General features: G+C 43.9%; 1 long non-coding RNA gene across 1 annotated transcript; it reads right to left on the reverse strand.

Moving 5' to 3' along the window:
- Positions 1 to 10,306: 10,306 nt before the first annotated feature.
- LOC306978049 lies at positions 10,307 to 12,924 on the reverse strand. Its single transcript, XR_013793876.1, has 3 exons — positions 12,888 to 12,924; positions 11,386 to 11,448; positions 10,307 to 10,360 (listed from the first exon to the last, which is right to left on the reverse strand). It is a non-coding gene; the product is annotated as an uncharacterized lncRNA (long non-coding RNA).
- Positions 12,925 to 13,715: the final 791 nt, after the last annotated feature.

Raw genomic sequence — 13,715 nt, forward strand, 5'->3', positions numbered from 1 at the left:
TTTCTCACTAACGCTGATGGTGAAGCTCCTCCGTATGATTTAACAGGAACTGAAGAAAAGTCTGAAATAAACAGGACACATTACCCAGCTGGAACCAACCAGAAACCACCGCGTACAGGTCAGTGTAGAAAGTTTGCCGATGGAGGGGACCACAGATGACCAGCCCATCACTTCCTGTTGGAAAGAAAACATGAGGTTAAATTTAACAACGAGGGTAAGGGGGGAATACGTTTGTTTATGCCTCAGGGAGAGACACAGAGCCAGGATCTGAAAACCTGAAAACAGAAAAGGCTTGAATCACTCAAACCTACGGCGCAACCTCTTAGGGCCGGCCTCAGCATCGTCGTCCTCCCTAAAGCGCTTACGAGGGGAGGGAGAAGACGAGGAGGACAGAGAAGGGGAGGAAGGACAAGAGGAGGAAGGAGAAGAGATAGGAGAGGAAGAAGAACGTGAGGATGGAGAGGAAGAAAGAGGGGGGCGGCCTGGAGAAAGAGGGGGAGAACCCAGAGGTGGAACAAGTTCCGGAGAGAGAGGAGGGCGGCCTGGAGAAAGAGGGGGAGAACCCAGAGGTGGAACAAGTTCCGGAGAGAGAGGGGGGCGGCCCGGAGAAAGAGGAGGGGAGCCTGGAGAAAGAGGGGGAGGGCCCGGAGAAAGAGGGGGAGAGAGGCCCGGAGTGGGGGCAAGAGGAAGAGGAGGGAGGCGCAGAGGGGGGCAAAGAGGAAGAGGAGGGAGGCGCAGAGGGGGGCAAAGAGGAAGAGGAGGGAGGACCACAGGGGGGCCAAGAGGAAGAGGAGGGAGGTCTGGAGGGGGGCCAAGAGGAAGAGGAGGGAGGTCCGGAGGGGGGCCAAGAGGAAGAGGAGGGAGGTCCGGAGGAGGAAACAAAGGGAGAGGAGGAAATGGGACGATGGAGCCTGCGTCCCCACCACCGAAGTGAAGGGGCACAGGAGGAGGGTCCACAGGTGCACGCGGGAGAGGCTCACCCGGGAAAGCGTCCCCAGCACCGAAGATGAGGACCGCAGGATCAGGAGGCCAGGGGGCGTCTCCTAAACGCACACAAACAAACTTGTGTCAGAATCCGCTCTAATCTCTACTTCTAAACTTAACTCAGTCCAATTCAACTGGCATTCACTTGGTTTTGTTGTGCTGGACACTGTAGGAACTGTCTCTGAGGAGGACAGTCCTGGTGCCTTGTGTCGGAGCAGGTGTCAAAGTCCCCAAACACACTGTTGTTTTATTTTACACTACCCTTGATACATTGTACCGAGCTAAATTAAGTACGATGTAATGTGCCCTGTAACAATGTGTAATAAGTTGTACCTATGGGTTAGATACACAATGGAATAATATGTATTTGTAGTTTGTATGTACATAATGTAATAAGACATAACTCTTAACCCTAACCTTAAGCCAAAGGTCTCACGTGTTACATTATGTACCTACAAAGAAATACAACTTATTCCATTGTGTATGTAAAGTCACTACAGATTGTTACAGAGCACATTACATTGTAGTGAATTTAGTTACTTACAATGTATCAAGGTAGTGTGAAATAAAGTGATACCCAAGACCTGCAGTAAATACATGCACTTGAACTAAACATTCAAATAAGAGCCAGCACCCTTTTATTCAAAATGTTACTACAAATATGATATTCAACACCCAGCCGAATAAAAGAAAGAGTTTCCCAGATATTTTTCTAATGAAGAGTTAGTTTGTTAGTTTTATCAGGGTTTTACCCGTGACATTTTGAAGAAATAGGCTATATGCACAGTTTCCCTACGTGACATCTTCCTGGACAGTCAGCCAGATGCTGGACTTCCTGTCATCAATCATTTACATTCACAATTAGCAGGTTCCCACACAAACATAGAGACAATGAGGATAATGAGTTACCACCGTTATGAACACGGAGGTTTCCTCCAGTGAAGTCCTTACATCTCATGTAATATTTTTTAACCTTCTCCAGTGACATCTAACTTTTACTCGCTGTCCTTTACCAAATCTTAAGCTATTGCTTCATTTCTGTGGGACCTGCTAATTTTTAATGGGAAGAGATAACGGACAGGAAGGACAGCGTCTGGCTGACTGTCCAGGCGGAAATCACGTGGGGTCACTGTGCATTTAGCCCATCGTCGAATAAACCAAACATGACCAAAACTAGCTAACGTGAGCCAAGCTAACCTCAAAATTCAGTTTTAAAACATGTTTTTTCCACATGAAGTTTTGAACTATTACTGTACAGTTGCTAATACCTCGATAATTTGCAGTTTTGCCTTTGGATTTGACCGGTTTGAACAAGGTATTTGGATACACTGCTAGCGTTAGCATCAATTAGCACATATGCTAACCTAACAAAGGCTTAGCTACAATGCAGTCTTAAAACAGTACTTTTGGAAAATATATGTCACAAACTAAAAGAAAACCTAAAAACCAAACACTAGTAGGTCATTATAACAAAGACCAAGGGATACATACCTCGAACCTGCAGGTCCAGGGCGTCGTCGTCGTCCAGAGGGAAGATCATCGTCGAAGTTTCCGTTGATAGTTCTCACAAATCTGTCAAAAATATAAAAGAGTATTAGCTAAACTGCCTTTACTTTGTCAAAAGATAGATGTGGAGACTGTAATTAAAGCAGAACAGGCTAAAGTTACACGCACCTGTAGCTACAGTCCGCAGTCAGTCTTGAACTCGAAGTCCAAAGGTAGTTGCCAGGCCACAGTTGCCATGGTAATAGTCATAGACGTAAGACGTAAGCTTAGCGCGTTGATGTCATATGGCAATGTATTATGGGTTTACAGTGAACTTGAAGATTTCAAAGGTCAAAACACTGGAGTGTATGATCACGCTCAACATTTGGAATTAGGGTGACCACCTTATGTCTCCTTTCTGTTTGCACTGCACAGCCATGGGGTTTCTGTAAAGAGTAAAAAGCATTAAAAGTCACAAGGGAATTGTGACAAAATGAAGGCCTTAAATGTCCTTGAAAAGCATTGAATGTGTCTCCAGTATAGGCAATAAATCTAAATGTTACAGAAAATAAAGACATTCATCTTTTTAGCAATACTAAAAAAAAAGTGATTTTACAAGTCATTTTACAAAACCTTTTGCCCAACTGATCAAATTCATTTAGTATCAAATATCCCAATTTTACTTAATTTTTTTACTTAATATTATGTTCACAAATAAAGAGCTACTTTTATCAGGATATTATATTGAAATGTATGTCATATTCTATGAACAGTTTTTATCCACGTGCCTGGTTGAGGAAGATGAGGGGGACGAACCTCCTGTCAGCGGAGAACCTGCTTTTCACATCATTGGGACAGTGTCATCCTCATTTCAAAATGAAAAAGAGAGTGGAGTGATGGAACACTATGGTGTGAGTATAACCTTTCATTTTAGTTCCTGGTTAACGAGTTATAAACATGTAATTGTCTTCCAAAGTCTCCGACTCCTGAAGAGCTTCTCAGTCATTTACTGGAGTGTGATGTCATTCTGTACAACATCTCTGAAAAGGCCACACAAAAACTGACTGAGGAGGCGTCATGGGCCCTAACAGGTAAGAGATGATTATTATTACAATAGCTTGAAGACAATCTGTTGTATTTGTTATGTTTCTTTTCGTTTTAATCAACAACAGCTCTTCATGATGAGATGGAGAGCTTCAAGTCCAGAAAACGGTTCATCTTAATCTCTACAGTAGTGACGTGGGCCATGACTAAGCCACAGAATCCAGTAAATATAACATTACTATCACACTCTTGAAAGAATCCATCTAAGTTAATGTGTTGATTTACTGTTTTTAGGACAAAGCGGACGTCCCGATATCCGAGGAGGAGTTCAGAAGAAGATGGCCGCACCCCAGTTTATGAACTGGAGAAACTTGTGATGGAGCTCGATGGAACTGTAGGTTTTATACACATCAAAACATCAATGGCAATGAAATGTCATTTGTTTAATATTACGTTTATGCCAATATTAGAAAAAGACCCGACTTCCAGCTCATGTGGTTGCCAGTGGTCATCAGTACAGTACAAGGTAAATGCAAACATACATTATATACTGTATTTGGCCACACTAAATGCACTAAATGCATTTGATTTCTTCTTCTTTTATGTTTCCTGGTTGATGCAAAGCCCAGAGCTTCCAATATTTGGACAGGGAATAAACTACATACCTATGATTCACGTATATGACCTTGGGGGGTGAGCTTACTCTTAAAAATCAACGTATTTCAACCACACTGCGGAACATTCGAGGTTATACCTTGTTTTGTCACAACAGCGATAACATCATTAACCTCTTAACCCAGTACTTTTTCTCCAGTTCAGCTTTACCCAAATCCAAAAGGTTTACAGTGGCTCTTTTGTCACATTACTGTCGGGTTTTCTTCCTCGTTTGTGTCGCTATTTTGACGCTTTGTTTAAGAAGCTTTTAGGTTTAGGTAAAGCCAAACTGGAGCAAATATACTCGGTTCAGTGCGTGTTAGGAGGTTAACAAACATCACATTTCTGTTTATTGTGCAAAACTTTACACAGTTTATATATTTATATAGTATTAATAGACAAATCCAGTCAGAAACACCTGGCTGGAGGGTTAACCTATTGCACATGTTTTTACCACTAACCTACGTACACGGGGAGAACATGCAAACTCCACACAGGAAGGCCCCGTCCAGGTGGGAATCGAACCCAGGACCTTCAAGCTGCGCACCGTGCTAAATATCATTTTCTTAAAATAAGTATTGATTTGAGTAGGTCAAGTACAACCTGCCCGTGGGACAAGTATTCTTGCACAGTTAAGAAGAGGGAGAAAAAAAACATGTCATTTAGAGATGTCCCAATCACGTGATCGGAAATCGGGCCCGATCACGTGGTTACAGACTCGATCGGAATCGGACAACACCTCCCGATCAGGACTCGGATATTAATGCGTGTCCATACTCGTTACTTTTGATCAGATTTCAAGCTACCGCAAACCACTTTCTGTCCTCTCCCCCTGCCCCAGACCCGCACTGAGCAGAGAAATCCTCCTTGCATTTCTGCGGAGATGTTTAAAAGTCCGTGATGGCCCGTGCTGCTCTCATACGTGCGCAAACGCTGAAAGACGAGGGGAAACTTCGTCTCTATAACCTGATAACCACTGCCTCCTCTCTTCACTTATCCCCGCACTATGTTCAGGAGGTGAATTGAAGCACTTGTTGTCACTCCTGGTTGTCTTAAGCCTTTAGTAAAACACACACACTCTGTACACGGCCACAGTAGGTGACCCGCGCTCAAGCCACGGTGAACGGCGCGCGTGCACAGCTCGGTGGACGGTGCACTGCACGCGGACCTCGCCCCTGTCCCGGTTTTCAGGCTGGGAAATGTGGTCACCCTATCTCTACTTATTAAAGAGACTGTAATCAAGTTAACATGGCACACTTAGCCAAATATATTATTTAACTGCCACATTACTGCAGTGTTTTTTTCTGTGCTGCCAGACAGTTTTTTACATTGCAGTGCATAAAAAATGTATTGCCCAAGTTTTGTTTTCATTGCCAATCAACAAACACATTTAATAAAGAATGGGATTTTCGATCACCCTCTCTGTGTAAAACTATATTACACTGTTAAAACTAATAGTCTTGCTTACTTGAGAAAAACAGACTTAGTAGAGTTATTCTCTATATCCAAAATCATGAATGAAAGTTGAATAATATTTTTTTTTTTCTTAATTTTTAAAATTATGTCTTAGGTATCAGATCGGGACTCGGTATCCGGCAATTCTCAAAATCAAATGACTCGGACTCGGACTCGGGGGCAAAAAAATCTGATCGGGACATCCCTAATCTCACTGCAATCAGACAGTAAATCTTAATTTACTTTTCCACTTAGTAATTTGGGTCATTTTTACTTGAACCACAAACCAAATATGCCAAATACAATCATACAGAGGACTAATTTGGGCCATCAAGATCATTACTGTTAAAATAGCTGTTAATTAATTTCATTGATATTCTCGAGATGAATGCGGACGATGTACTTACATATGTACTTATTTATTTCAAACTTCCATACACACTTCCATATTTGCTCACTTATTTCACTATTACTAGTACAATTTAAACTTTTAATCACTAGTTGATCTGACTGACAATGACACTGCTCTGTGTTCCATAGAAGAAGGACCTTTCCGAGCTGGAGAGACAACAACAGGAGCTGCTGTCGGCCCAGTCTCTCCCCCGAGGATGTACCTAATGAAGTATGTGATGCCCTCGCTGTCTGAGGCCATGCTGGAGTGCTCCGAGGCCCAGTCCACTTCCTGGTGCAGCCTCTACCTCACCTATAGTGGAACTTTTGTGAGCCCGAGATCATTTGGCACGTGTTTTCAAACCAGTAAGAGCACAGATACCAGCTGAAATGTCCTGCGTTCCTTTGTCATCACATTCAGGGATGTTCTTCAAAGACAAAGCTGCCTTTTGTTGAACTTTGAGTATAAACCCAGCAGAGGGCACAACTTTACTAACAGTTTGGGAGCCACTGGTCTTACTGACAAGTCCATGTCTGAGTGACTCACACACATCTGTAAAAACTAACTGCACCTTTCTATTCCCCCCTTCTCCGGGACCCGCAGTCTGCCACCAGTGTCTGATCCGTCTGGTTCCATCTCCAGCCAGAAATTGCAGGTGACTCTGTAGCACCTGAAGAAGCCCTGGTGTTTGTGAATCACTAGACTTGCAAAAAGAACCTTGACTCTCTTATATCTCACAACTATTTAGCCGTAACCATTTAAGCTCTGAACAAAAAAGACAATCCAAACCATCATCATTGTTTACATACGTTTATTCATCAGTGCTGCTCAAAGTGCTTCACGGGCGGCGCTGCAGTCAGGGCGACACATCAGAAGGACACTCTGGGCAGTCGGGCACATCAGTGACATGTGACTTCCCACCAGAAGGAAGAACGTGGCGCAGACGGTAGAGCGGGTGGTCTCGTGGTCAGAAGGTTTGAATCCCAGCTCCTGCGCACTGTGGTTGTGTCCTTGTGCACGTGGCCTCCGGACCTCTGGTACCTGCGCACCTCAGTGTATGAATGAGAGTGAGAATAAGTGAGCGGCTTCTTGCCTTGAGGCTATATATAGATACTGTATATAAGTTGAGAACATTTACCTTTTACTAAGAGCAGCGGCTCCAGAGAAATCACAGGTCACTCTCACGTCTGTGGTGTTGGGTCAGGGCGCCCTCTGCTGGTGCAGTTTCCTCTGTAAACAAACAAAACAAAAACACACACAGCCCTCCCGACCAAAACACACTCTTATTCATCTTTAATATTACAGCATCAGTCATAAAAGGAAGGCATTAGGTGAAACTCACTCAGCAGTTTTGGCCCATTTTAAATAAACATTTGATTATTGTGTTTTTAATCAATGATAATTAGCTCTTTCTCTACACGTTTCACACCTTTAATATTGTTTTTGTTTCCTTTGACAAACGAAAATCAATCAAAAGAGGAAAGTCAGATCTTTAAATATAAGAAATATAAAAATATGACAGTTAGCAAGTGTGAACAGAGCGGCTCCAAAGACAGTCAGTCATTGACCCGCACACTCTCTCCACTCACACATCTACACTGGAGGCAAGGCGGGTCAAGTGTCTTGCCCAAGAGACTCCACCAGCTGAGCCACTGCTGCCCCCACTCAGCTACTTTACTACTACTTTACTACTACAGCTACTTTACTACTACAGCTACTTTACTACTACTTTACTACTACAGCTACTTTACTACTACTTTACTACTACAGCTACTTTACTACTACAGCTACTTTACTACTACTTTACTACTACAGCTACTTTACTACTACTTTACTACTACAGCTACTTTACTACTACTTTACTACTACAGCTACTTTACTACAACTTTACTACTACAGCTACTTTACTACTAATTTACTACTACAGCTACTTTACTACTACAGCTACTTTCATACGACTTTACTACTACAGCTACTTTACTACTACTTTACTACTACAGCTACTTTACTACTACTTTACTACTACAACTACTTTAGAAAACTGGAAACACAGATACTCACCTCAATGGTTTGAACGTATTCTTTGTTTTTAAAGCACACACAAACATACGGAAACTCATTGCTGCCAATGTGAGTGAAACTTTTTTGACTGCGCTTTCTCGTTCGAACGTAATACCAACTCGTTCTAACGAGTTGCCAATGTCGTTCTAACGTAATACCATCTCGTTCTAACGTAATACCAACTCGTTCTAACGAGTTGCCAATGTCGTTCTAACGTAATACCATCTCGTTCTAACGTAATACCAACTCGTTCTAACGAGTTGCCAATGTCGTTCTAACGTAATACCATCTCGTTCTAACGTAATACCATCTCGTTCTAACGAGTTGCCAATGTCGTTCGAACGAGTTGCCAAAAGCCCAACGCGCACCAGAGCGCAACGGCACATCATCTGACGCGCGTCCATTTCGGCACAGGCGGCGCGTCAGGGCACTTCAGTTCAGAGGCTTTTCCTCAAACCATGTGGTGCTTTAAACACGTGATTTATACATTTATCATTAATAAAATAAGACACGTATGTCCGTGTTGCGAGAGAGAGAGAGAGAAAACGTGGCTCTCTTTTGCAGGTTAATAGGGGGCTGGCGAGTTTAACATGCTCCACCTGAGCCCTGATGATGGTTCTGTCTCCGCTGCTTCCATCAAGCCCTTAAACAAAGTGTACGGCGGTCTCCCTGTTTGTTACAGCCGAGACCCGTCTGTGCCTCTGCAGCAGGTCAAAAACGTAGGCCTATGTGTTTACCCCGCGGCACCGCATCTGGATCACAGGAGGCGGCTCTTTAGCCGCACCGTCAAGCGTCTGCGTTGGGCTTAAAAAGTCGTTCACACGACATTGGCAACACGTTAGAACGAGATGGTATTACGTTCGAACGAGAAAGCGCAGTCAAAAAAGTTTCACTCACATTGGCAGCAATGAGTTTCCGTACAAACACTACTACTACTACTTTTAATACTAATACTACTACTACTACTACAATAAATGTTTTTGTTTTAAAGCACACACAAACAATATTACTAATACTACTACTACTACAGGAAATATTTTTGTTTTTAAACTACTACTACTACTAAATATATAATATTTTTGTCTTTTGTTTTTAAAGCACACACAAATACTACTATTAAAACAAGAAATATGCTTTTGTTTTTAAAACACACTCTATTACTAATACTACTACTACTACTACAGGAAATGTTTTTGTTTTTAAACTACTTTTACTACTAAGAGAAATATGTTTTTTGTCTTTTTGTTTTTAAAGCACACAGAAAATACTACTATTAAAACAAGAAATATTTTAAAGCACACAGAAATACTACTACTAAGAGAAATATGTTTTTTGTCTTTTGTTTTTAAAGCACACACAAATACTATTATTATAACAGAAATATTTAAAGCTCACGCAGAGAAGACTAAGTTAGGGCTGTACACTGGTCAAAGCGCGGCGGCGTAGAGGGTAAATGTGGAGGGCGGTAAATGTGGCCGTTGGCGTTGTGGACTTTCCAGGTCCGGAAGTCAGAGGCTAAAACTCAGTCCTTGTCTGACTCCGGGTCCTGGAGCAGGTGGGGGTAGAGGAAGTTGCGGCTGAAGCCCCTGGACTTCCCAGCAGAAGTGGAGGGGCCGTCGGCGCCGTCTTCAGAAAAGGGGAGGCGCGGGCGCTTGGCGCCGTCCTCCTCGTCTTTGTCATCTTCATCCATGCTGCGCTTGGATCCGCCAAAGGGCAGAATGTCCAGAGCAGACAGAGACAAATCTGGGACGGGAGGTGCAGGGAGAGAGAGCTGACCGAGGTCCTGATGGCGGAGCGCTTCCTCAAACATCCTCTGCAGGGCGTTGAAGGTTGGAGACAGGTTCTTTGCTCGCTGCTGTGGGGCAGGGATCTGGGGAAGACCAACCGTCGAGGAGGGGCCCAAAACTCTCCTCGAGGAACACGATGGTCTTCCTCTTCCTCTGCGAGATGAACGTAGTCCATGCAACACACGAGGAAACCCACCAACCTTCAATTCACCTAATCCTCCCCGTCTGAGTAGACCTCGTCCCCTGGAGCATCCCACGTTTTGAATCCACAAAGACCTCAATAGTTGGAATTTTCTGGTGTAGCACTGGCATCGTACACAAGACATTTCTCACTAACGCTGATGGTGAAGCTCCTCCGTATGATTTAACAGGAACTGAAGAAAAGTCTGAAATAAACAGGACACATTACCCAGCTGGAACCAACCAGAAACCACCGCGTACAGGTCAGTGTAGAAAGTTTGCCGATGGAGGGGACCACAGATGACCAGCCCATCACTTCCTGTTGGAAAGAAAACATGAGGTTAAATTTAACAACGAGGGTAAGGGGGGAATACGTTTGTTTATGCCTCAGGGAGAGACACAGAGCCAGGATCTGAAAACCTGAAAACAGAAAAGGCTTGAATCACTCAAACCTACGGCGCAACCTCTTAGGGCCGGCCTCAGCATCGTCGTCCTCCCTAAAGCGCTTACGAGGGGAGGGAGAAGACGAGGAGGACAGAGAAGGGGAGGAAGGACAAGAGGAGGAAGGAGAAGAGATAGGAGAGGAAGAAGAACGTGAGGATGGAGAGGAAGGAAGAGGGGGGCGGCCCGGAGAAAGAGGGGGAGAACCCAGAGGTGGAACAAGTTCCGGAGAGAGAGGGGGGCGGCCCGGAGAAAGAGGGGGAGAACCCAGAGGTGGAACAAGTTCCGGAGAGAGAGGGGGGCGGCCCGGAGAAAGAGGGGGAGAACCCAGAGGTGGAACAAGTTCCGGAGAGAGAGGGGGGCGGCCCGGAGAAAGAGGGGGAGAACCCAGAGGTGGAACAAGTTCCGGAGAGAGAGGGGGGCGGCCCGGAGAAAGAGGGGGAGAACCCAGAGGTGGAACAAGTTCCGGAGAAAGAGGGGGAGAACCCAGAGGTGGCACAAGTTCCGGAGAGAGAAGGGGAGAACCCAGAGGTGGAACAAGTTCCGGAGAGAGAGGGGGGCGGCCCGGAGAAAGAGGGGGAGGGCCCAAAAGAGGAAGAGCAAAGCCCGGAAGAGGAGGGAGGCCCAGAGGGGGGCAAAGAGGTAGAGGAGGGAGGCGCAGAGGGGGGCAAAGAGGAAGAGGAGGGAGGACCAGAGGGGGGCCAAGAGGAAGAGGAGGGAGGCCCGGAGGGGGGCCAAGAGGAAGAGGAGGGAGATCCGGAGGGGGGCCAAGAGGAAGAGGGGGAGGGCCCGGAGGAGGAAACAAAGGGAGAGGAGGAAATGGGACGATGGAGCCTGCGTCCCCACCACCGAAGTGAAGGGGCACAGGAGGAGGGTCCACAGGTGCACGCGGGAGAGGCTCACCCGGGAAAGCGTCCCCAGCACCGAAGATGAGGACCGCAGGATCAGGAGGCCAGGGGGCGTCTCCTAAACACACACAAACAAACTTGTGTCAGAATCCGCTCTAATCTCTACTTCTAAACTTCACTCAGTCCAATTCAACTGGCATTCATTTGGTTTTGTTGTGCTGGACACTGTAGGAACTGTCTCTGAGGAGGACAGTCCTGGTGCCTTGTGTCGGAGCAGGTGTCAAAGTCCCCAAACACACTGTTGTTTTATTTTACACTACCCTTGATACATTGTACCGAGCTAAATTTAGTACGATGTAATGTGCCCTGTAACAATGTGTAATAAGTTGAACCTATGGGTTAGATACACAATGGAATAATATGTATTTGTAGTTTGTATGTACATAATGTAATAAGACATAACTCTTAACCCTAACCTTACGCAAAAGGTCTCACATGTTACATTATGTACCTACAAAGAAATACAACTTATTCCATTGTATGTGTAAAGTCACTACAGATTGTTACAGAGCACATTACATTGTAGTGAATTTAGTTACTTACAATGTATCAAGGTAGTGTAAAATAAAGTGATACCCAAGACCCGCAGTAAATACATGCACTTGAACTAAACATTCAAATAAGAGCCAGCACCCTTTTATTCAAAATGTTGCTACAAATATGATATTCAACACCCAGCCGAATAAAAGAAAGAGTTTCCCAGATATTTTTCTAATGAAGAGTTAGTTTGTTAGTTTTATCAGGGTTTTACCCGTGACATTTTGAAGAAATAGGCTATATGCACAGTTTCCCCACGTGACGTCTTCCTGGACAGTCAGCCAGATGCTGGACTTCCTGTCAGCGATCATTTACATTCACAATTAGCAGGTTCCCACACAAACATAGAGACAATGAGGACAATGAGTTACCACCGTTATGAACACGGAGGTTTCCTCCAGTGAAGTCCTTACGTCTCATGTAATATTTTTTAACCTTCTCCAGTGACATCTTAACTTTTACTCGCTGTCCTTTACCAAATCTTAAGCTATTGCTTCATTTCTGTGGGACCTGCTAATTTTTAATGGGAAGAGATAACGGACAGGAAGGACAGAGTCTGGCTGACTGTCCAGGCGGAAATCACGTGGGGTCACTGTGCATTTAGCCCATTGTCGAATAAACTCTTACCAAACATTACCAAAACTAGCTAACGTGAGCCAAGCTAACCTCAAAATTCAGTTTTAAAATCTGTTTTTTCCACATGAAGTTTTGAACTGTTACTGTACAGTTGCTAATACCTCGATAATTTGCAGCTTTGCCTTTGGATTTGACCGGTTTGAACAAGGTATTTGGATACACTGCTAGCGTTAGCATCAATTAGCACATATGCTAACCTAACAAAGGCTTAGCTACAATGCAGTCTTAAAACAGTACTTTTGGAAAATATATGTCACAAAATTAAAGAAAACCTAAAAACCAAACACTAGTAGGTCATTATAACAAAGACCAAGGGATACATACCTCGAACCTGCAGGTCCAGGGCGTCGTCGTCGTCCAGAGGGAAGATCATCGTCGAAGTTTCCGTTGATAGTTCTCACAAATCTGTCAAAAATATAAAAGAGTGTTAGCTAAACTGCCTTTACTTTGTCAAAAGATAAATGTGGAGACTGTAATTAAAGCAGAACAGGCTAAAGTTACACGCACCTGTAGCTACAGTCCGCAGTCAGTCTTGAACTCGAAGTAAGGTAGTTGCCAGGCCACAGTTGCCATGGTAATAGTCCTCGACGTAAGACGTAAGCTTAGCGCGTTGATGTCATAAGGCAATGTATTATGGGTTTACAGTGAACTTGAAGATTTCAAAGGTCAAAACACTGGAGTTTATGATCACGCTCAACATTTGGAATTAGGGTGACCACCTTATGTCTCCTTTCTGTTTGCACTGCACAGCCATGGGGTTTCTGTAAAGAGTAAAAAGCCCTAAAAGTCACAAGGGAATTTTGACAAAATGGGCCTTAAATGTCCTTGAAAAGCATTGAATGTGTCTCCAGTATAGGCAATAAATCTAAATGTTGCAGAAGATGAAGACATTCATCTTTTCAGCAATACTAAAAAAAAAGGGATGGTCCAAAATTCATTCAACTGCATGTTTTGCCTACATTCTTTTCATTTTTTTTCATTTTACAAAACCTTTTGCCCAACTGATCAAATTCACTTAATATCAAATATCCCAATTTTACTCTGCTTAATCTAATGTTCACAAATTAAGAGCTACTTTAGTCAGGATATTACATTGAAATGTATGTCCTCATATTGTATGAACAGTTTTTATCCACGTGCCTGGTTGAGGAA

Source organism: Gobius niger (genome assembly GCF_951799975.1).
Source record: "Gobius niger genome assembly, chromosome: 18".
In the NCBI taxonomy this organism is placed as follows: Eukaryota; Metazoa; Chordata; class Actinopteri; order Gobiiformes; family Gobiidae; genus Gobius; species Gobius niger.